Source organism: Rana temporaria, chromosome 8 (genome assembly GCF_905171775.1).
Source record: "Rana temporaria chromosome 8, aRanTem1.1, whole genome shotgun sequence".
Classification (NCBI taxonomy): Eukaryota; Metazoa; Chordata; class Amphibia; order Anura; family Ranidae; genus Rana; species Rana temporaria.
This window is the reverse complement of record NC_053496.1, coordinates 154909152-154927242: the sequence shown is the minus strand read 5'-3', so window position 1 is coordinate 154927242 and position 18091 is coordinate 154909152. Positions and strand designations below refer to the sequence as shown.

At 50.9% G+C, this 18091-nt stretch overlaps 38 non-coding genes and 3 pseudogenes across 38 annotated transcripts; all 41 read right to left on the bottom strand.

Moving 5' to 3' along the window:
* Positions 1-2946: 2946 nt before the first annotated feature.
* Positions 2947-3065, bottom strand: LOC120912121. The gene has a single exon (XR_005742881.1). It is a non-coding gene; the product is annotated as a 5S ribosomal RNA (ribosomal RNA).
* Positions 3066-6585: 3520 nt separating this feature from the next.
* LOC120911872 lies at positions 6586-6704 on the bottom strand. The gene has a single exon (XR_005742641.1). It is a non-coding gene; the product is annotated as a 5S ribosomal RNA (ribosomal RNA).
* Positions 6705-6799: 95 nt separating this feature from the next.
* On the bottom strand, positions 6800-6918 carry LOC120911912. The gene has a single exon (XR_005742681.1). It is a non-coding gene; the product is annotated as a 5S ribosomal RNA (ribosomal RNA).
* Positions 6919-7015: 97 nt separating this feature from the next.
* On the bottom strand, positions 7016-7134 carry LOC120912327 (annotated as a pseudogene).
* A 95-nt stretch (positions 7135-7229) lies between these two features.
* On the bottom strand, positions 7230-7348 carry LOC120912174. The gene has a single exon (XR_005742931.1). It is a non-coding gene; the product is annotated as a 5S ribosomal RNA (ribosomal RNA).
* A 302-nt stretch (positions 7349-7650) lies between these two features.
* Positions 7651-7769, bottom strand: LOC120911895. Its single transcript, XR_005742664.1, has one exon. It is a non-coding gene; the product is annotated as a 5S ribosomal RNA (ribosomal RNA).
* A 95-nt stretch (positions 7770-7864) lies between these two features.
* On the bottom strand, positions 7865-7983 carry LOC120912302 (annotated as a pseudogene).
* Positions 7984-8285: 302 nt separating this feature from the next.
* LOC120912035 lies at positions 8286-8404 on the bottom strand. The gene has a single exon (XR_005742798.1). It is a non-coding gene; the product is annotated as a 5S ribosomal RNA (ribosomal RNA).
* Positions 8405-8503: 99 nt separating this feature from the next.
* On the bottom strand, positions 8504-8622 carry LOC120912129. Its single transcript, XR_005742889.1, has one exon. It is a non-coding gene; the product is annotated as a 5S ribosomal RNA (ribosomal RNA).
* A 99-nt stretch (positions 8623-8721) lies between these two features.
* On the bottom strand, positions 8722-8840 carry LOC120912136. The gene has a single exon (XR_005742895.1). It is a non-coding gene; the product is annotated as a 5S ribosomal RNA (ribosomal RNA).
* A 95-nt stretch (positions 8841-8935) lies between these two features.
* LOC120910929 lies at positions 8936-9054 on the bottom strand. Its single transcript, XR_005741731.1, has one exon. It is a non-coding gene; the product is annotated as a 5S ribosomal RNA (ribosomal RNA).
* A 97-nt stretch (positions 9055-9151) lies between these two features.
* On the bottom strand, positions 9152-9270 carry LOC120912258. The gene has a single exon (XR_005743013.1). It is a non-coding gene; the product is annotated as a 5S ribosomal RNA (ribosomal RNA).
* A 101-nt stretch (positions 9271-9371) lies between these two features.
* LOC120912169 lies at positions 9372-9490 on the bottom strand. The gene has a single exon (XR_005742926.1). It is a non-coding gene; the product is annotated as a 5S ribosomal RNA (ribosomal RNA).
* Positions 9491-9588: 98 nt separating this feature from the next.
* LOC120912335 lies at positions 9589-9707 on the bottom strand (annotated as a pseudogene).
* A 95-nt stretch (positions 9708-9802) lies between these two features.
* On the bottom strand, positions 9803-9921 carry LOC120911878. Its single transcript, XR_005742647.1, has one exon. It is a non-coding gene; the product is annotated as a 5S ribosomal RNA (ribosomal RNA).
* A 99-nt stretch (positions 9922-10020) lies between these two features.
* On the bottom strand, positions 10021-10139 carry LOC120910813. Its single transcript, XR_005741620.1, has one exon. It is a non-coding gene; the product is annotated as a 5S ribosomal RNA (ribosomal RNA).
* A 90-nt stretch (positions 10140-10229) lies between these two features.
* LOC120911946 lies at positions 10230-10348 on the bottom strand. Its single transcript, XR_005742713.1, has one exon. It is a non-coding gene; the product is annotated as a 5S ribosomal RNA (ribosomal RNA).
* A 98-nt stretch (positions 10349-10446) lies between these two features.
* Positions 10447-10566, bottom strand: LOC120912025. The gene has a single exon (XR_005742789.1). It is a non-coding gene; the product is annotated as a 5S ribosomal RNA (ribosomal RNA).
* A 90-nt stretch (positions 10567-10656) lies between these two features.
* LOC120912037 lies at positions 10657-10775 on the bottom strand. The gene has a single exon (XR_005742800.1). It is a non-coding gene; the product is annotated as a 5S ribosomal RNA (ribosomal RNA).
* Positions 10776-10875: 100 nt separating this feature from the next.
* LOC120912389 lies at positions 10876-10994 on the bottom strand. Its single transcript, XR_005743050.1, has one exon. It is a non-coding gene; the product is annotated as a 5S ribosomal RNA (ribosomal RNA).
* A 90-nt stretch (positions 10995-11084) lies between these two features.
* Positions 11085-11203, bottom strand: LOC120912031. Its single transcript, XR_005742794.1, has one exon. It is a non-coding gene; the product is annotated as a 5S ribosomal RNA (ribosomal RNA).
* A 105-nt stretch (positions 11204-11308) lies between these two features.
* LOC120912249 lies at positions 11309-11427 on the bottom strand. Its single transcript, XR_005743004.1, has one exon. It is a non-coding gene; the product is annotated as a 5S ribosomal RNA (ribosomal RNA).
* A 90-nt stretch (positions 11428-11517) lies between these two features.
* On the bottom strand, positions 11518-11636 carry LOC120911051. The gene has a single exon (XR_005741846.1). It is a non-coding gene; the product is annotated as a 5S ribosomal RNA (ribosomal RNA).
* Positions 11637-11736: 100 nt separating this feature from the next.
* LOC120912202 lies at positions 11737-11854 on the bottom strand. Its single transcript, XR_005742958.1, has one exon. It is a non-coding gene; the product is annotated as a 5S ribosomal RNA (ribosomal RNA).
* A 90-nt stretch (positions 11855-11944) lies between these two features.
* LOC120911050 lies at positions 11945-12063 on the bottom strand. Its single transcript, XR_005741845.1, has one exon. It is a non-coding gene; the product is annotated as a 5S ribosomal RNA (ribosomal RNA).
* Positions 12064-12153: 90 nt separating this feature from the next.
* On the bottom strand, positions 12154-12272 carry LOC120912101. The gene has a single exon (XR_005742861.1). It is a non-coding gene; the product is annotated as a 5S ribosomal RNA (ribosomal RNA).
* A 90-nt stretch (positions 12273-12362) lies between these two features.
* Positions 12363-12481, bottom strand: LOC120911049. The gene has a single exon (XR_005741844.1). It is a non-coding gene; the product is annotated as a 5S ribosomal RNA (ribosomal RNA).
* Positions 12482-12571: 90 nt separating this feature from the next.
* Positions 12572-12690, bottom strand: LOC120911048. The gene has a single exon (XR_005741843.1). It is a non-coding gene; the product is annotated as a 5S ribosomal RNA (ribosomal RNA).
* A 90-nt stretch (positions 12691-12780) lies between these two features.
* LOC120911046 lies at positions 12781-12899 on the bottom strand. Its single transcript, XR_005741841.1, has one exon. It is a non-coding gene; the product is annotated as a 5S ribosomal RNA (ribosomal RNA).
* A 90-nt stretch (positions 12900-12989) lies between these two features.
* On the bottom strand, positions 12990-13108 carry LOC120911043. Its single transcript, XR_005741840.1, has one exon. It is a non-coding gene; the product is annotated as a 5S ribosomal RNA (ribosomal RNA).
* A 90-nt stretch (positions 13109-13198) lies between these two features.
* Positions 13199-13317, bottom strand: LOC120911042. Its single transcript, XR_005741839.1, has one exon. It is a non-coding gene; the product is annotated as a 5S ribosomal RNA (ribosomal RNA).
* Positions 13318-13407: 90 nt separating this feature from the next.
* On the bottom strand, positions 13408-13526 carry LOC120911041. Its single transcript, XR_005741838.1, has one exon. It is a non-coding gene; the product is annotated as a 5S ribosomal RNA (ribosomal RNA).
* Positions 13527-13616: 90 nt separating this feature from the next.
* Positions 13617-13735, bottom strand: LOC120911040. Its single transcript, XR_005741837.1, has one exon. It is a non-coding gene; the product is annotated as a 5S ribosomal RNA (ribosomal RNA).
* Positions 13736-13825: 90 nt separating this feature from the next.
* Positions 13826-13944, bottom strand: LOC120911879. Its single transcript, XR_005742648.1, has one exon. It is a non-coding gene; the product is annotated as a 5S ribosomal RNA (ribosomal RNA).
* Positions 13945-14034: 90 nt separating this feature from the next.
* LOC120911038 lies at positions 14035-14153 on the bottom strand. Its single transcript, XR_005741835.1, has one exon. It is a non-coding gene; the product is annotated as a 5S ribosomal RNA (ribosomal RNA).
* Positions 14154-14243: 90 nt separating this feature from the next.
* Positions 14244-14362, bottom strand: LOC120912063. Its single transcript, XR_005742825.1, has one exon. It is a non-coding gene; the product is annotated as a 5S ribosomal RNA (ribosomal RNA).
* A 90-nt stretch (positions 14363-14452) lies between these two features.
* On the bottom strand, positions 14453-14571 carry LOC120911898. Its single transcript, XR_005742667.1, has one exon. It is a non-coding gene; the product is annotated as a 5S ribosomal RNA (ribosomal RNA).
* Positions 14572-14661: 90 nt separating this feature from the next.
* LOC120911900 lies at positions 14662-14780 on the bottom strand. The gene has a single exon (XR_005742669.1). It is a non-coding gene; the product is annotated as a 5S ribosomal RNA (ribosomal RNA).
* Positions 14781-14870: 90 nt separating this feature from the next.
* LOC120911037 lies at positions 14871-14989 on the bottom strand. Its single transcript, XR_005741834.1, has one exon. It is a non-coding gene; the product is annotated as a 5S ribosomal RNA (ribosomal RNA).
* Positions 14990-15079: 90 nt separating this feature from the next.
* LOC120911036 lies at positions 15080-15198 on the bottom strand. The gene has a single exon (XR_005741833.1). It is a non-coding gene; the product is annotated as a 5S ribosomal RNA (ribosomal RNA).
* A 90-nt stretch (positions 15199-15288) lies between these two features.
* LOC120911035 lies at positions 15289-15407 on the bottom strand. Its single transcript, XR_005741832.1, has one exon. It is a non-coding gene; the product is annotated as a 5S ribosomal RNA (ribosomal RNA).
* Positions 15408-18091: the final 2684 nt, after the last annotated feature.

Below are 18091 nucleotides of genomic sequence, written 5' to 3'. Positions count from 1 at the left end.
GTGGCAGAGCTGAATAAACACTTATGCCGCCCTCACATATTGTTACACTAAAAGATCCTCCACAATCTCCCGTCTTACATTGTTACTTTATCTGAAAAGACACATTGAGAAGATCGCGGAGTTCTTAACCCGCAACACAATCGGGAGATAGAAGTGAGAAAAACGAAACATTGTATCTACTCAATCATCCCGGACAAATCTTTGTCTATTTGTATCATTTTCAATCATCAACAGCAGATCAATGTACATAGATAAAGCCATACGCTGCCTGATAGGTAAATGACACAAAATATATACAAAGTATCAGCTACATACAAATGTGATCACCATATCACCTCGGACAGCACACAGGCCTTTATAGAAGTTAGAGGTGGAGAATTGTCCCTAGGGAATCGGACATATTCATCACCTTTACTAATATCTACACATTTATAAGTGAACTTACACATGATCTCCAATCCTGGAAACCATTTAATTCTCATCATTCCCCAGTGTCTGAAAAATCAAATAAACGAACAAAAATAAAAACAAAAACAAAACAAAAAAAAAAAAAATTCAATCATTGTATTATCGCCATTAGGGGATTGAAAAATGCAAAGTGTTAATATTAAAAGGAGTTTTGATTGAGTTAAACATACAAGATGTGCATATTGCAATCAAAGTGAATGTTCAGCCTAAACATTTTTTTTTTTTTAAGTTTTGGATCAACATGAGGAAAGGTTACAACCTCTGTCAGGTTTTTACTACTTTAAAACAATCCATATAGAAGTGCAAAGCTTCATTGATAAACTTGCAAACCACAAAGTGTGCGCCCCATACACTCTTCATTGTGATTTCCTCCACTAACAACCACATAGAGCAGATTACCAGACACACCTGATATGTTGGAAAGTCATACAGTGGGGGTGACCCCATCCCTTTTTACATCACATGCCCGTGGCATGATGGGAATGTGATGTAATAAGGGGTGGGGTCGCTGGGTGGCATCACCTGGTGACCAAGCCCCATGCCTATATAAATCGTTGCGCAACGTACACACGGCATTACAGCGGTAGAGGTTGTTGTGTCAACATTGCTAGAAGAGAAGAGGGAACAAGACGGCAAAGAAGTCCGGGGCCCCACTTGTAAAAGAGCTTAAAGAATAAAGTGGGGGCCCCTGGCAGAACGCCCCCCAAGCTGACTAATAAATTACTTTTATTTTTTTATTTAAAATTTTTCCCCCAGGTGAATGGGTAGGGGTACGATGTACCCGATACTCATTCACATAGGGTGGGAGGACAGGATCTGGGGGCCCCCTTATTAAAGGGGGCTACCGGATTCCGATAAGCCCCCCGCTCGAAGACCCCGACAACCAACGGCCAGGGTTGTTGGGAAGAGGCCCTTGTCCCCATCAACATGGGGACAATGGTGCTTTAGGGTGGGGGCGTAGTGCCCCCCCTGCTCCAAAGCACCCCCCCCCCCCCAATTTTGAGGGCATGCGGTCTGCTACGGTTCAAGAGGGGGGGGGGCTCGCTTGGCCCCCACCCCTATTCCTCACTGGCCGGGCTGCATGCTCGAATAAGGGTCTGGTATGGATTTTGGGGGAACCCCCATGCCATTTTTTCAGTGTAGGTGTTCCCCCTTAAAATCCATACCAGACCCAAGGGCCTGGTATGCTCCTGAAGGGGAACCCATGCCAGTTTGTTATTTAAAATTTGGCGCTGACTTTCCCTTAATGATCAGCGTAACAAAAAAAAGGCAGGTTTCCAGGTGCGCCTCTTAAACCCGTGCAAATGCAGCTACGCCACTTGATATTTATCAAGATTGTGCCGGCGTAGTGAATAGGCGCACCTGAATGGACAAAAATGCTGCATGCGCAGTACACAAACAAACCTATGTGTAAATCAGCCCCTATGTGTGGAGAAAAAAAGGCACTGCACACCAACATCAAAACCTCATCCCAACTGTGAAGTATGGTGGTGGGGGCATTCATCTAACCAAAATTGATGGTTCGGCCGGGGAGAGAACCTGTTGTGGTCAGAGATAGAGGGGATAGCTGTCACCACTAAGGGACCAACCAACTTATTTCCAGGGACTACAGTGAGTAAGTGAAGTAAGTACCGGAGCAGTATTCTCACCAAACAGGGGCGGTGAAGAATCAGGAAACGGGGGGCGTGGCCGGACTGAGCAAAAAGATGGACGCGTGAGCTCTGAGCTCTGAGCTCCTGCCACCTCAGAGCGATTAGCATCCATTAGCTGAGATTGTACACCCCGTTTGTACCTACCGTGATGGGAACTGCATCCAGGCACACTTCTGCCTCCTGCACCCCGAGGGAAAACGCAGCCTCCCAGGGACAGAATATCACGGAGATGTTACACTCATCCAGGGGGAACATGGCTTCATCCCACCAAGGCACTGCTCGAGGCCCGGCACCCTTACCCCATGCCGCTTCGTCTGACATTGTGCTAATGGCGCCCCCGACAGCTTCTTCCCCTCCACCGGCTGATGATCAGGGAACTGCCGAAGCCGCCCCGCTGCCTCATCTGAACATCATGGACCTGAGAGCTATCGCAGCAGATATTAAGGACACTCTCTCAGCCGCCATTGCTGACTTGAGGATAGATATCCGCTCCCTCACTGACAGGGTTGCGGTTACTGAAAAGTCTCTAGAGGACCACAACCAGGTTCTGATCAGGTCCACCAGCAAGATAGATGATCATACCCTCCAACTTAGGGATGTGAACAGACACCTGGAGGAGGTATTCCCAGGCGGTCTCCCATCCAGGTACTAACCAGGCCTGACCCTGCTTAGCCTCCGAGATCAGACGAGATAGGGAGCTTTTAGGGTGATGTGGCCGTAGGCAATAACCATGGCTGTCCTTAACTCTCTTGAAGATAGCATGGAAGAAAGACTCGGGGGAAAAAAAGATTCAAGGACTCCACCACACCAACTAAAAAAAAAAAAAAGCCTACAGCACCTGGTATTCCCAGACGGTTTCCCATCCAGGTACTGACCAGGCCCGACCCTGCTTAGCCTCCAAGATCAGACGAGATTGGGCGCTTTCAGGGTGATGTGGCCGTAGGCGATAACCATGGCTGTCCTCAGGGCCGGTGCAAGGATTTCTGCCTACACAAGCGAAGCTCCATTTTGGCGCCCCCCCCCCCCAACGGCCACCCACCTCCCTTGCAAAAATGTTTCTTTCAATAATTTTTTTATATAAAAAAAAACACACTAATTTGTGCTTTTGTAACCACGCCACACCAGAAATTCTTAGTATAATATACACCATACTACTAAATGTAAAACATACTGGACCCCTTTACATTACACAGCACCCTACACCACTGGACCCCATTACACAGACACCCCCAACAGTGCAGACCCCCACAGTACAGACACCCCTATAGTGCAGACCCCCACAGTACAGACACCCTTACAGTGCAGACCCCCACCCGACACAGTACAGACACCCCTACAGTGCAGACCCCCACCCCTATAGTGCAGACCCCCACAGTACAGACACCCCTACAGTGCAGACCCCCATACCCCACAGTACAGACACCCCTATAGTGCAGCCCCCCACAGTACAGAAACCCTTACAGTGCAGACCCCAACAAGACACAGTACAGACACCCCTACAGTGCAGACCCCCACCCCTATAGTGCAGACCCCCACAGTACAGACACCCCTACAGTACAGACCCCCTATAGTGCAGACTCCCACAGTACAGACACCCCTACAGTGCAGACCCCCACAGTACAGACACCCCTACAATGCAGACACCCCTACAGTGCAGACTAGAGGTAGACCGATATGGGTTTTTCTCTGGCCGATACCGATGCCGATATTTCAAAATTGGGGCGGCCGATGGCCGATATTTTTTATTTTTTTTTCATTATCTCAGAAAATCTAGGTTGGGGAGGAGGTTATTGTTTAGGGTGGAGAGGTAAAGTGCAGCCTATCAGTGTCCAACAGTGCCACCTCATTAGTGTCCACCAGTTCAGCCTGTCAGTGCAACCTCATCACTGCCTACCAGTTCAGCCCATTAGTGTCCATCAGTGCCACCTCATTACTGCCCACCAGTGCCACCTCATAATTATTAAAAAAGAAAAAAAAATACAATCTTAGTCATTTTAAGGAGGGGGGTACAGAGAGGTGGTTGTGGAGGAGGGGGGTACAGAGAGGTGGTTGTGGAGGAGGGGGGGTACAGAGAGGGCTATAAAGCTACTTCTCTGTGCCCCCTCCTCTACCGCCACCTCTCTGTACCCCCTCCTCTACAGCCACCTCTCTGTACCCCCCTCCTCTACAGCCACCTCTCTGTACCCCCCTCCTCTACAGCCACCTCTCTGTACCCCCCCTCCTCCACAGCCACCTCTCTGTACCCGCCCTCCTCCACAGCCACCTCTCTGTACCCCCCCTCCTCCACAGCCACCTCTCTGTACCCCCCTCCTCCACAGCCACCTCTCTCTGTACCCGCCTCCTCCACAGCCATGTGTTGTGGAGAGGGTGGATGGTGCTAGGCGTGGGTGGGGATGCGTTGTGGAGAGGGGTGGGTGGGGATGCGTTGTGGAGAGGGGTGGGTGGGGATGCATTGTGAAGTGGGATGGATGGTGCTTGGCGTGGGTGGTGATGCGTTGTGGTGATGCGTTGGAGAGGAGTGGGTGGTACCCGCCTCCTCCACAGCCACCTCTCTCTGTACCCGCCTCCTCCACAGCCATGTGTTGTGGAGAGGGTGGATGGTGCTAGGCGTGGGTGGGGATGCGTTGTGGAGAGGGGTGGGTGGGGATGCGTTGTGGAGAGGGGTGGGTGGGGATGCATTGTGAAGTGGGATGGATGGTGCTTGGCGTGGGTGGTGATGCGTTGGAGAGGAGTGGGTGGTACCCGCCTCCTCCACAGCCACCTCTCTCTGTACCCGCCTCCTCCACAGCCATGTGTTGTGGAGAGGGTGGATGGTGCTAGGCGTGGGTGGGGATGCGTTGTGGAGAGGGGTGGGTGGGGATGCGTTGTGGAGTGGGATGGATGGTGCTGCGTTGTGGTGATGCGTTGTGGAGAGGGGTGGGTGGTACCCGCCTCCTCCACAGCCACCTCTCTCTGTACCCGCCTCCTCCACAGCCATGTGTTGTGGAGAGGGTGGATGGTGCTAGGCGTGGGTGGGGATGCGTTGTGGAGAGGGGTGGGTGGGGATGCATTGTGGAGTGGGATGGATGGTGCTTGGCGTGGGTGGTGATGCGTTGTGGTGATGCGTTGTGGAGAGGGGTGGGTGGTACCCGCCTCCTCCACAGCCACCTCTCTCTGTACCCGCCTCCTCCACAGCCATGTGTTGTGGAGAGGGTGGATGGTGCTAGGCGTGGGTGGGGATGCATTGTGGAGAGGGGTGGGTGGGGATGCATTGTGGAGTGGGATGGATGGTGCTTGGCGTGGGTGGTGATGCGTTGTGGTGATGCGTTGTGGAGAGGGATGGATGGTGCTAGGTGCTGGGTGGGGATGTGTTGTGGAGTGGGGTGGGTGGGGATGCATTGTGGAGTGGGATGGATGGTGCTTGGCGTGGGTGGTGATGCGTTGTGGTGATGCGTTGTGGAGAGGGATGGATGGTGCTAGGTGCTGGGTGGGGATGTGTTGTGGAAAGGGATAGATGGTGCAGGGGATGCGTTAGAGAGGGATGGATGGTGCTAGGTGCTGGGTGGGGATGTGTTGTGGAAAGGGATAGATGGTGCAGGGGATGCGTTAGAGAGGGATGGATGGTGCTGGGTGGGGATGAAGATGATTGTGTTGCATTGTGAAGATGGATGAGGATGACTCTGTGGGGATGAGAGTTACACTGTGAAGAGGATCTCCACAATGTAACTCTCATATCCACCCAGTCATCCTCATCCATCTTCACAATGCCAGCCTGTCAACCTCAGCCAGGTTTCCCTTTAAACAGGAGATTAATTAAAGTCTGCGGGGGGGGGGGGGCACAGTAACACACACAATTTCTGTGACTTACCCTCCATCCATGCTGCTTCCTAACATCAATAACATCATTAGCATGTGACAAACCCGACCGTGGCCAGCACTAGCTAAACTTCTCTTCTCTTCTCTCCTGCTGAAGGGAGCATGCTGGCTGCTTGTAAAAAATTTTTGTGATGGACGCTGATGAGCTGACCAGCCAATCTGCATGCACCTAGCCCTATCAAGTGCCTGCAGATTGGCTGGTCAGCTCATCAGCGTCCATCACAAAAAAAAATTACAAGCAGCCAGCATGCTCCCTTCAGCAGAGAAGGAAGAGAAGTTTAGCTAGTGCTGGCCACGATCTCCTGCTGGGGGGAGTTACTGGTCAGGCAGCAGAGACTTGGGTTTGTCACATGCTAATGATGTTATTGTTCTTCTGCAACAGCTCGCCGGGGGAGGGGGCGGGGCAGTGCGGTGTCAGTGAAACTTTTTCTCCCTCCCTTCTCCTCTACAGACGCCGTTCCCGCAACTCGAGCCCTGGAGCGGGACACCGGGCGCCGGAGGGTGGTTGCGCCGGCCCTGGCTGTCCTTAACTCTCTTGAAGATAGCATGGAAGAAAGACTCGGGGAAAAAAAGATTCAAGGACTCCACCACACCAACTAAAAAAAAAATAAGCCTACAGCACCTGGTATTCCCAGGCGGTCTCCCATCCAGGTACTAACCAGGCCCGACCCTGCTTAGCCTCCGAGATCAGACGAGATTGGGCGCTTTCAGGGTGATATGGCCGTAGGCGATAACCATGGCTGTCCTTAACTCTCTTGAAGATAGCATGGAAGAAAGTCTCGGAAAAAAAAGATTCAAGGACTCCCCCACAACCCAAAAAAAAAAGCTTACAGCACCTGGTATTCCCAGGCGGTCTCCCATCCAGGTACTAACCAGGCCCGACCCTGCTTAGCCTCCGAGATCAGACGAGATCGGGCGCTTTCAGGGTGATGTGGCCGTAGGCGATAACCACAGCTGTCCTTAACTCTCTTGAAGATAGCATGGAATAAAGTCTCGGAAAAAAAAAAGATTCAAGGACTCCCCCACAACCCAAAAAAAAAAGCCTACAGCACCTTGTATTCCCAGGCAGTCTCCCATTCAGGTACTAACCAGGCCCGACCCTGCTTAGCCTCTGAGATCAGACGAGATCGGGCGCTTTCAGGGTGATGTGGCCGTAGGCGATACCCATGGCTGTCCTTAACTCTCTTGAAGATAGCATGGCAGAAAGTCTCGGAAAAACAAAGATTCAAGGACTCCCCCACAACCCCAAAAAAAAGCCTACAGCACCTTGTATTCCCAGGCGGTCTCCCATCCAGGTACTAACCAGGCCCGACCCTGCTTAGCCTCCGAGATCAGATGAGATCGGGCGCTTTTAGGGTGATGTGGCCGTAGGCGATAACCATGGCTGTACTTAACTCTCTTGAAGATAGCATGGAAGAAAGTCTCGGAAAAAAAAAAAGATTCAAGGACTCCCCCACAACCCAAAAAAAAAAGCCCACAGCAGCTGGTATTCCCAGGCGTTCTCCCATCCAGGTACTAACCAGGCCCGACCCTGCTTAGCCTCCGAGATCAGACGCTTTCAGGGTGATGTGGCCGTAGGCAATAACCATGGCTGTCCTTAACTCTCTTGAAGATAGCATGGAAGAAAGACTGGGGGAAAAAAGAGATTCAAGACTCCACCACGACAACCAAAAAAAGCCTACAGCACCTGGTATTCCCAGGCGGTCTCCCATCCAAGTACTAACCAGGCCCGACCCTGCTTAGCCTCCGAGATCAGAAGAGATCGGGCACTTTCAGGGTGATGTGGCCGTAGGCGATAACCATGGCTGTCCTTAACTCTCTTGAAGATAGCATGGCAGAAAGTCTCGGAAAAACAAAGATTCAAGGACTCCCCCACAACCCCAAAAAAAAGCCTACAGCACCTTGTATTCCCAGGCGGTCTCCCATCCAGATACTAACCAGGCCCGACCCTGCTTAGCCTCCGAGATCAGACGAGATCGGGCGCTTTTAGGGTGATGTGGCCGTAGGCGATAACCATGGCTGTACTTAACTCTCTTGAAGATAGCATGGAAGAAAGTCTCGGAAAAAAAAAAAGATTCAAGGACTCCCCCACAACCCAAAAAAAAAAGCCCACAGCAGCTGGTATTCCCAGGCGTTCTCCCATCCAGGTACTAACCAGGCCCGACCCTGCTTAGCCTCCGAGATCAGACGCTTTCAGGGTGATGTGGCCGTAGGCAATAACCATGGCTGTCCTTAACTCTCTTGAAGATAGCATGGAAGAAAGACTGGGGGAAAAAAGAGATTCAAGACTCCACCACGACAACCAAAAAAAGCCTACAGCACCTGGTATTCCCAGGCGGTCTCCCATCCAAGTACTAACCAGGCCCGACGCTGCTTAGCCTCCGAGATCAGACGAGATCGGGCGCTTTCAGGGTGATGTGGCCATAGGCGATAAACATGGCTGTCCTTAAATCTCTTGAAGATAGCATGGAAGAAAGTCTCGGAAAAAAAAAAAGATTCAAGGACTCCCCCACAACCCAAAAAAAAAAATCCTACAGCACCTGGTATTCCCAGGCGGTCTCCCATCCAGGTACTAACCAGGCCCGACCCTGCTTAGCCTCCGAGATCAGAAGAGATCGGGCACTTTCAGGGTGATGTGGCCGTAGGCGATAACCATGACTGTCCTTAACTCTCTTGAAGATAGCATGGAAGAAAGTCTCGGAAAAAAAAAAAGATTCAAGGACTCCCCCACAACCCAAAAAAAAAAAACCTACAGCACCTGGTATTCCCAGGCGGTCTACCATCCAGGTACTAACCAGGCCCCACCCTGCTTAGCCTCCGAGATCAGAAGAGATCGGGCGCTTTCAGGGTGATGTGGCCGTAGGCGATAACCATGGCTGTCCTTAACTCTCTTGAAGATAGCATGGAAGAAAGACTGGGGGAAAAAAGAGATTCAAGACTCCACCACGACAACCAAAAAAAGCCTACAGCACCTGGTATTCCCAGGCGGTCTCCCATCCAAGTACTAACCAGGCCCGACCCTGCTTAGCCTCCGAGATCAGACGAGATCGGGCGCTTTCAGGGTGATGTGGCCGTAGGCGATAACCATGGCTGTCCTTAACTCTCTTGAAGATAGCATGGAAGAAAGTCTCGGAAAAAAAAAAGATTCAAGGACTCCCCCACAACCCAAAAAAAAAATTCTACAGCACCTGGTATTCCCAGGCGGTCTCCCATCCAGGTACTAACCAGGCCCGACCCTGCTTAGCCTCCGAGATCAGAAGAGATCGGGCACTTTCAGGGTGATGTGGCCGTAGGCGATAACCATGGCTGTCCTTAACTCTCTTGAAGATAGCATGGAAGAAAGTCTCGGAAAAAAAAAAAGATTCAAGGACTCCCCCACAACCCAAAAAAAAAAAAAACCTACAGCACCTGGTATTCCCAGGCAGTCTACCATCCAGGTACTAACCAGGCCCGACCCTGCTTAGCCTCCGAGATCAGACGAGATCGGGCGCTTTCAGGGTGATGTGGCCGTAGGCGATAACCATGGCTGTCCTTAACTCTCTTGAAGATAGCATGGAAGAAAGTTTCGGAAAAAAAAAAAGATTCAAGGACTCCCCCACAACCCAAAAAAAAAAGCCTACATCACCTGGTATTCCCAGGCGGTCTCCCATCCAAGTACTAACCAGACCCGACCCTGCTTAGCCTCCAAGATCAGACGAGATCTGGCGTTTTCAGGGTGATGTGGCCGTAGGCGATAACCAGGGATGTCCTTAACTCTCTTGAAGATAGCATGGAAGAAAGTCTCGGAAAAAAAAAAGATTCAAGGACTCCCCCACAACCCAAAAAAAAGCCTACAGCACCGGGTATTCCCAGGCGGTCTCCCATCCAGGTACTAACCAGGCCCGACCCTGCTTAGCCTCCGAGATCAGACGAGATCGGGCGCTTTCAAGGTGATGTGGCCGTAGGCGATAACCATGGCTGTCCTTAACTCTCTTGAAGATAGCATGGAAGAAAGACTGGGGAAAAAAAGAGATTCAAGGACTCCACCACAACAACCAAAACAAAAAGCCTACAGCACCTGGTATTCCCAGGCGGTCTCCCATCCAGGTACTAACCAGGCCCAACCTTGCTTAGCCTCCGAGATCAGACGAGATCGGGCGCTTTCAAGGTGATGTGGCCGTAGGCGATAACCATGGCTGTCCTTTACTCTCTTGAAGATAGCATGGAAGAAAGACTGGGGGAAAAAAGAGATTCAAGACTCCACCAAAACAAAAAAGCCTACAGCACCTGGTATTCCCAGGCGGTCTCCCATCCAGGTACTAACCAGGCCCGACCCTGCTTAGCCTCCGAGATCAGACGAGATCGGGCACTTTCAAGGTGATGTGGCCGTAGGCGATAACCATGGCTGTCCTTAACTCTCTTGAAGATAGCATGGAAGAAAGACTGGGGAAAAAAAGAGATTCAAGGACTCCACCACAACAACCAAAACAAAAGCCTACAGCACCTGGTATTCCCAGGCGGTCTCCCATCCAGGTACTAACCAGGCCCGAACCTTGCTTAGCCTCCGAGATCAGACGAGATCGGGCGCTTTCAAGGTGATGTGGCCGTAGGCGATAACCATGGCTGTCCTTTACTCTCTTGAAGATAGCATGGAAGAAAGACTGGGGGAAAAAAGAGATTCAAGACTCCACCAAAACAAAAAAGCCTACAGCACCTGGTATTCCCAGGCGGTCTCCCATCCAGGTACTAACCAGGCCCGACCCTGCTTAGCCTCCGAGATCAGACGAGATCGGGCACTTTCAAAGTGATGTGGCCGTAGGCGATAACCAAGGCTGTCCTTAACTCTCTTGAAGATAGCATGGAAGAAAGACTGGGGAAAAAAAGAGATTCAAGGACTCCACCACAACAACCAAAACAAAAAAGCCTACAGCACCTGGTATTCCCAGGCGGTCTCCCATCCAGGTACTAACCAGGCCCGACCTTGCTTAGCCTCCGAGATCAGACGAGATCGGGCGCTTTCAAGGTGATGTGGCCGTAGGCGATAACCATGGCTGTCCTTAACTCTCTTGAAGATAGCATGGAAGAAAGACTGGGGGAAAAAAGAGATTCAAGACTCCACCAAAACAAAAAAGCCTACAGCACCTGGTATTCCCAGGCGGTCTCCCATCCAGGTACTAACCAGGCCCGACTCTGCTTAGCCTCCGAGATCAGACGAGATCGGGCGCTTTCAAGGTGATGTGGCCGTAGGCGATAACCATGGCTGTCCTTAACTCTCTTGAAGATAGCATGGAAGAAAGACTGGGGAAAAAAAGAGATTCAAGGACTCCACACAACCAAAACAACCAAAACAAAAAAGCCTACAGCACCTGGTATTCCCAGGCGGTCTCCCATCCAGGTACTAACCAGGCCTGACCTTGCTTAGCCTCCGAGATCAGACGAGATTGGGCGCTTTCAAGGTGATGTGGCCGTAGGCGATAACCATGGCTGTCCTTAACTCTCTTGAAGATAGCATGGAAGAAAGACTGGGGGAAAAAAGAGATTCAAGACTCCACCAAAACAAAAAAGCCTACAGCACCTGGTATTCCCAGGCGGTCTCCCATCCAGGTACTAACCAGGCCCGACCCTGCTTAGCCTCCGAGATCAGACGAGATCGGGCGCTTTCAAGGTGATGTGGCCGTAGGCGATAACCATGGCTGTCCTTAACTCTCTTGAAGATAGCATGGAAGAAAGACTGGGGAAAAAAAGAGATTCAAGGACTCCACCACAACAACCAAAACAAAAAAGCCTACAGCACCTGGTATTCCCAGGCGGTCTCCCATCCAGGTACTAACCAGGCCCGACCTGCTTAGCCTCCGAGATCAGACGAGATCGGGCGCTTTCAAGGTGATGTGGCCGTAGGCGATAACCGTGGCTGTCCTTAACTCTCTTGAAGATAGCATGGAAGAAAGACTGGGGGAAAAAAGAGATTCAAGACTCCACCAAAACAAAAAAGCCTACAGCACCTGGTATTCCCAGGCGGTCTCCCATCCAGGTACTAACCAGGCCCGACCCTGCTTAGCCTCCGAGATCAGACGAGATCGGGCGCTTTCAAGGTGATGTGGCCGTAGGCGATAACCATGGCTGTCCTTAACTCTCTTGAAGATAGCATGGAAGAAAGACTGGGGGAAAAAAGAGATTCAAGACTCCACCAAAACAAAAAAGCCTACAGCACCTGGTATTCCCAGGCGGTCTCCCATCCAGGTACTAACCAGGCCCGACCCTGCTTAGCCTCCGAGATCAGACGAGATTGGGCGCTTTCAAGGTGATGTGGCCGTAGGCGATAACCATGGCTGTCCTTAACTCTCTTGAAGATAGCATGGAAGAAAGACTGGGGGAAAAAAGAGATTCAAGACTCCACCAAAACAAAAAAGCCTACAGCACCTGGTATTCCCAGGCGGTCTCCCATCCAGGTACTAACCAGGCCCGACCCTGCTTAGCCTCCGAGATCAGACGAGATCGGGCGCTTTCAAGGTGATGTGGCCGTAGGCGATAACCATGGCTGTCCTTAACTCTCTTGAAGATAGCATGGAAGAAAGACTGGGGGAAAAAAGAGATTCAAGACTCCACCAAAACAAAAAAGCCTACAGCACCTGGTATTCCCAGGCGGTCTCCCATCCAGGTACTAACCAGGCCCGACCCTGCTTAGCCTCCGAGATCAGACGAGATCGGGCGCTTTCAAGGTGATGTGGCCGTAGGCGATAACCATGGCTGTCCTTAACTCTCTTGAAGATAGCATGGAAGAAAGACTGGGGGAAAAAAGAGATTCAAGACTCCACCAAAACAAAAAAGCCTACAGCACCTGGTATTCCCAGGCGGTCTCCCATCCAGGTACTAACCAGGCCCGACCCTGCTTAGCCTCCGAGATCAGACGAGATCGGGCGCTTTCAAGGTGATGTGGCCGTAGGCGATAACCATGGCTGTCCTTAACTCTCTTGAAGATAGCATGGAAGAAAGACTGGGGGAAAAAAGAGATTCAAGACTCCACCAAAACAAAAAAGCCTACAGCACCTGGTATTCCCAGGCGGTCTCCCATCCAGGTACTAACCAGGCCCGACCCTGCTTAGCCTCCGAGATCAGACGAGATCGGGCGCTTTCAAGGTGATGTGGCCGTAGGCGATAACCATGGCTGTCCTTAACTCTCTTGAAGATAGCATGGAAGAAAGACTGGGGGAAAAAAGAGATTCAAGACTCCACCAAAACAAAAAAGCCTACAGCACCTGGTATTCCCAGGCGGTCTCCCATCCAGGTACTAACCAGGCCCGACCCTGCTTAGCCTCCGAGATCAGACGAGATCGGGCGCTTTCAAGGTGATGTGGCCGTAGGCGATAACCATGGCTGTCCTTAACTCTCTTGAAGATAGCATGGAAGAAAGACTGGGGGAAAAAAGAGATTCAAGACTCCACCAAAACAAAAAAGCCTACAGCACCTGGTATTCCCAGGCGGTCTCCCATCCAGGTACTAACCAGGCCCGACCCTGCTTAGCCTCCGAGATCAGACGAGATCGGGCGCTTTCAAGGTGATGTGGCCGTAGGCGATAACCATGGCTGTCCTTAACTCTCTTGAAGATAGCATGGAAGAAAGACTGGGGGAAAAAAGAGATTCAAGACTCCACCAAAACAAAAAAGCCTACAGCACCTGGTATTCCCAGGCGGTCTCCCATCCAGGTACTAACCAGGCCCGACCCTGCTTAGCCTCCGAGATCAGACGAGATCGGGCGCTTTCAAGGTGATGTGGCCGTAGGCGATAACCATGGCTGTCCTTAACTCTCTTGAAGATAGCATGGAAGAAAGACTGGGGGAAAAAAGAGATTCAAGACTCCACCAAAACAAAAAAGCCTACAGCACCTGGTATTCCCAGGCGGTCTCCCATACAGGTACTAACCAGGCCCGACCCTGCTTAGCCTCCGAGATCAGACGAGATCGGGCGCTTTCAGGGTGATGTGGCCGTAGGCGATAACCATGGCTGTCCTTAACTCTCTTGAAGATAGCATGGAAGAAAGACTGGGGGAAAAAAGAGATTCAAGACTCCACCAAAACAAAAAAGCCTACAGCACCTGGTATTCCCAGGCGGTCTCCCATCCAGGTACTAACCAGGCCCGACCCTGCTTAGCCTCCGAGATCAGACGAGATCGGGCGCTTTCAAGGTGATGTGGCCGTAGGCGATAACCATGGCTGTCCTTAACTCTCTTGAAGATAGCATGGAAGAAAGACTGGGGGAAAAAAGAGATTCAAGACTCCACCAAAACAAAAAAGCCTACAGCACCTGGTATTCCCAGGCGGTCTCCCATCCAGGTACTAACCAGGCCCGACCCTGCTTAGCCTCTGAGATCAGACGAGATCGGGCGCTTTCAAGGTGATGTGGCCGTAGGCGATAACCATGGCTGTCCTTAACTCTCTTGAAGATAGCATGGAAGAAAGACTGGGGGAAAAAAGAGATTCAAGACTCCACCAAAACAAAAAAGCCTACAGCACCTGGTATTCCCAGGCGGTCTCCCATCCAGGTACTAACCAGGCCCGACCCTGCTTAGCCTCCGAGATCAGACGAGATCGGGCGCTTTCAAGGTGATGTGGCCATAGGCGATAACCATGGCTGTCCTTAACTCTCTTGAAGATAGCATGGAAGAAAGACTGGGGGAAAAAAGAGATTCAAGACTCCACCAAAACAAAAAAGCCTACAGCACCTGGTATTCCCAGGCGGTCTCCCATCCAGGTACTAACCAGGCCCGACCCTGCTTAGCCTCCGAGATCAGAAGAGATCGGGCGCTTTCAAGGTGATGTGGCCGTAGGCGATAACCATGGCTGTCCTTAACTCTCTTGAAGATAGCATGGAAGAAAGACTGGGGGAAAAAAGAGATTCAAGACTCCACCAAAACAAAAAAGCCTACAGCACCTGGTATTCCCAGGCGGTCTCCCATCCAGGTACTAACCAGGCCCGACCCTGCTTAGCCTCCGAGATCAGACGAGATCGGGCGCTTTCAAGGTGATGTGGCCGTAGGCGATAACCATGGCTGTCCTTAACTCTCTTGAAGATAGCATGGAAGAAAGACTGGGGGAAAAAAGAGATTCAAGACTCCACCAAAACAAAAAAGCCTACAGCACCTGGTATTCCCAGGCGGTCTCCCATCCAGGTACTAACCAGGCCCGACCCTGCTTAGCCTCCGAGATCAGACGAGATCGGGCGCTTTCAAGGTGATGTGGCCGTAGGCGATAACCATGGCTGTCCTTAACTCTCTTGAAGATAGCATGGAAGAAAGACTGGGGGAAAAAAGAGATTCAAGACTCCACCAAAACAAAAAAGCCTACAGCACCTGGTATTCCCAGGCGGTCTCCCATCCAGGTACTAACCAGGCCCGACCCTGCTTAGCCTCCGAGATCAGACGAGATCGGGCGCTTTCAAGGTGATGTGGCCGTAGGCGATAACCATGGCTGTCCTTAACTCTCTTGAAGATAGCATGGAAGAAAGACTGGGGGAAAAAAGAGATTCAAGACTCCACCAAAACAAAAAAGCCTACAGCACCTGGTATTCCCAGGCGGTCTCCCATCCAGGACTTCTGTTATTTTAAATCACCTTTTCCATCATGGAATATAACAACCCCCCCCCCCCCCCCCCAAACACACACACACACTGAAATAACATATTATACATGATAAAAAACCATTGGTATAATAGAGGGCATATGTAAACACTGAAACTCTGTGCATTTATTTATGTTTCAAAATTGTTATTATTTTCCAATGGTATGTGTAGCGCTACCCCCTCAGGAGCCGCTGGTTAGATTGGGACGGCGTGTTATGTTACCTCTGTGATGCGTCTAGGGATGATAATGATGATGAGAACAATGACGGAATGTCCAAACAGCAGGGTGTTGTTTTCTGTGCTTTTATTTCTTGCCCAACACGGCAAAAAAGTTAACTTGAAGTAGATAAAGAAAGGTTGGTGAAAGGAGAATTTGCAGAAGCAGTCCTGCCTCCAATGGGACTTTAACTCACGTCGCCACTCCAGCCGGAGTTGGTATAGTGTACCTGGACAGGCCTCTCACACCGACCTGGCAGCCAGGGTATCACTCGGAACCTTTGAGAAGGAACAAGTCTCTGCCACCGACTTGGCTCTAACAGAATTAGAATTAGGAGTGGAACCTCTGCCACAGGCCCTCTACTCAGGAACGTAGACAATAGAGCAAATTCTCTCAACAAATATAATTTGCCTGAATCTCCCTTTAGGTAGACTTCTTAATTTTGAGGTCACCGACTGACAAGTTGCTACATACAACTTCTCAGTGTCCGGCCACCCAGATCCCCAATGGATTGTCTGTCTAAGCCCTGTTGGATCACCTGCCTCCGTGTTCACCTCAGACCGACTCCCCACCGAACAGCATAACTCGCTTGGGATCTTCCTCATGAAGGGTGGGGACCCAATAAGTCACTGGGGCCCCGTTGTAGCTTTAGTTGCTTCGGGCCATGAGGGCCCAGAGTCAGGAACTCTGCGTAGCACGTGCGCCCCGGCCTTGTAGGCCATCTCGCCGGGCCTCGTGATGTGCGCACACCCTAAAGGCGGGTGCCGAACCAGGAACGGGCGAAGAATGTCACAAAAATGGTGTCCGCCCCAGAAATACCCTCTCCCAGCATGCCCCGCGAGGGAAACACTCCACTGATTGGCTGCTGGAGAAAGGTGCCTCTGCCTGGACTCCTCTGGCGCCACCTGTCACCCAGAGATGGAAAGATATCTCTGGAACACAAAATGGAACCTCAGGACAGCCCAGCCTGTCATAAACCCAATTTACACAAATCAACATGGATAAGAGCAAGGTAACTCTCTCATACCCCTCTAAATTTAACATAGCACCTGTACTGAAAGTACACAGGCGCTACATATGCATGACATAACAGAGCAAAAATAAACATAGTGACAAACAGAACGGTATCACAACACATGTCATGCAAGGGTTAGAATAAACTACTTCTCGAATACATCTACTGGTAGTAGCACCTGTTCAGCAACACCCTATAGGTACAAAATCTCGCAAACCTCCGAGATCGGGTTTCGTCCCAAGCCCCCCCCCCCCCCCGCACCCCCAATGGGTACTAACTTCAAACCTTCACTTTCAGGGTGATGTGGCCGTAGGCGATAACTATGGCTGTCCTTAACTCTCTTGAAGATAGCATGGAAGAAAGACTAGAAAAAAAGATTCAAGGACTCCACCACAACAACAAACAAAAGCCCACCCAGGTACTAACCAGGCCCAACCCTGCTTAGCCTCCGAGATCAGACGAGATTGTGGTTCGGTAAGGTCGCGGTCATCAAAATGAACGTTCTACCGCAAATTCTGTACACTTTACAAGCGGTCCCAATCAAGATTCCCCCGGCTTTCTTTGCCTCCTATAGGAAAGCCTGTACTGACTTTGTTTGGCAGGGGGCCCGTCCGCGTCTGAGTAACGTTCGACTCACAACACCTAAGCTTAAAGGAGGAGTAGGATTGCCTGATATTTACAAATACCACTTGGCTTGTGGCCTGACTAGGATAGTGGACTGGACCATACACAGTGGTCAAAAAGATTGGTTACAGCTTGAACAATTGTTTTCTCCCCTCCGTCTACCCCAACTTCCGTGGATCGCACAGCAAAATGTCCCGGCAGACTGTACAGAACACCCCCTGATCCACCCCTCCTTACTGGCCTTCAGAGAGGCTTGTAACAAGCATAGATTATCCGACCTATATGGCCCTATGACTCCCCTTAGAATGAACCCTGACTTCACTCCTGGAATGCACCCCGCCTTTTTGGCAGAGGATTGGCCCCACCCCACAGTACAAGCAAGTCAATGTTTTACTAATGGGCGACTCCTGCTACAATCAGAGCTTGCCTCCAAAATTAACAAGGACGTCTTCCCATTCTGGACGTATGTGCAAATCCGCCACTTCTTTACTAGATTGGCTCCAGGAACGATCTGGTCCAAAGCCGCTACTCCGTTTGAACACATATGCTCAAGCATAGAACCACAGAAACACCTTATCTCGACTATGTCTACCCTTCTGTTTTCCACACACGCGTCTAAAATACATTGGGCTAACCAGCAGTGGGAACGGGATCTCATGCTTGATC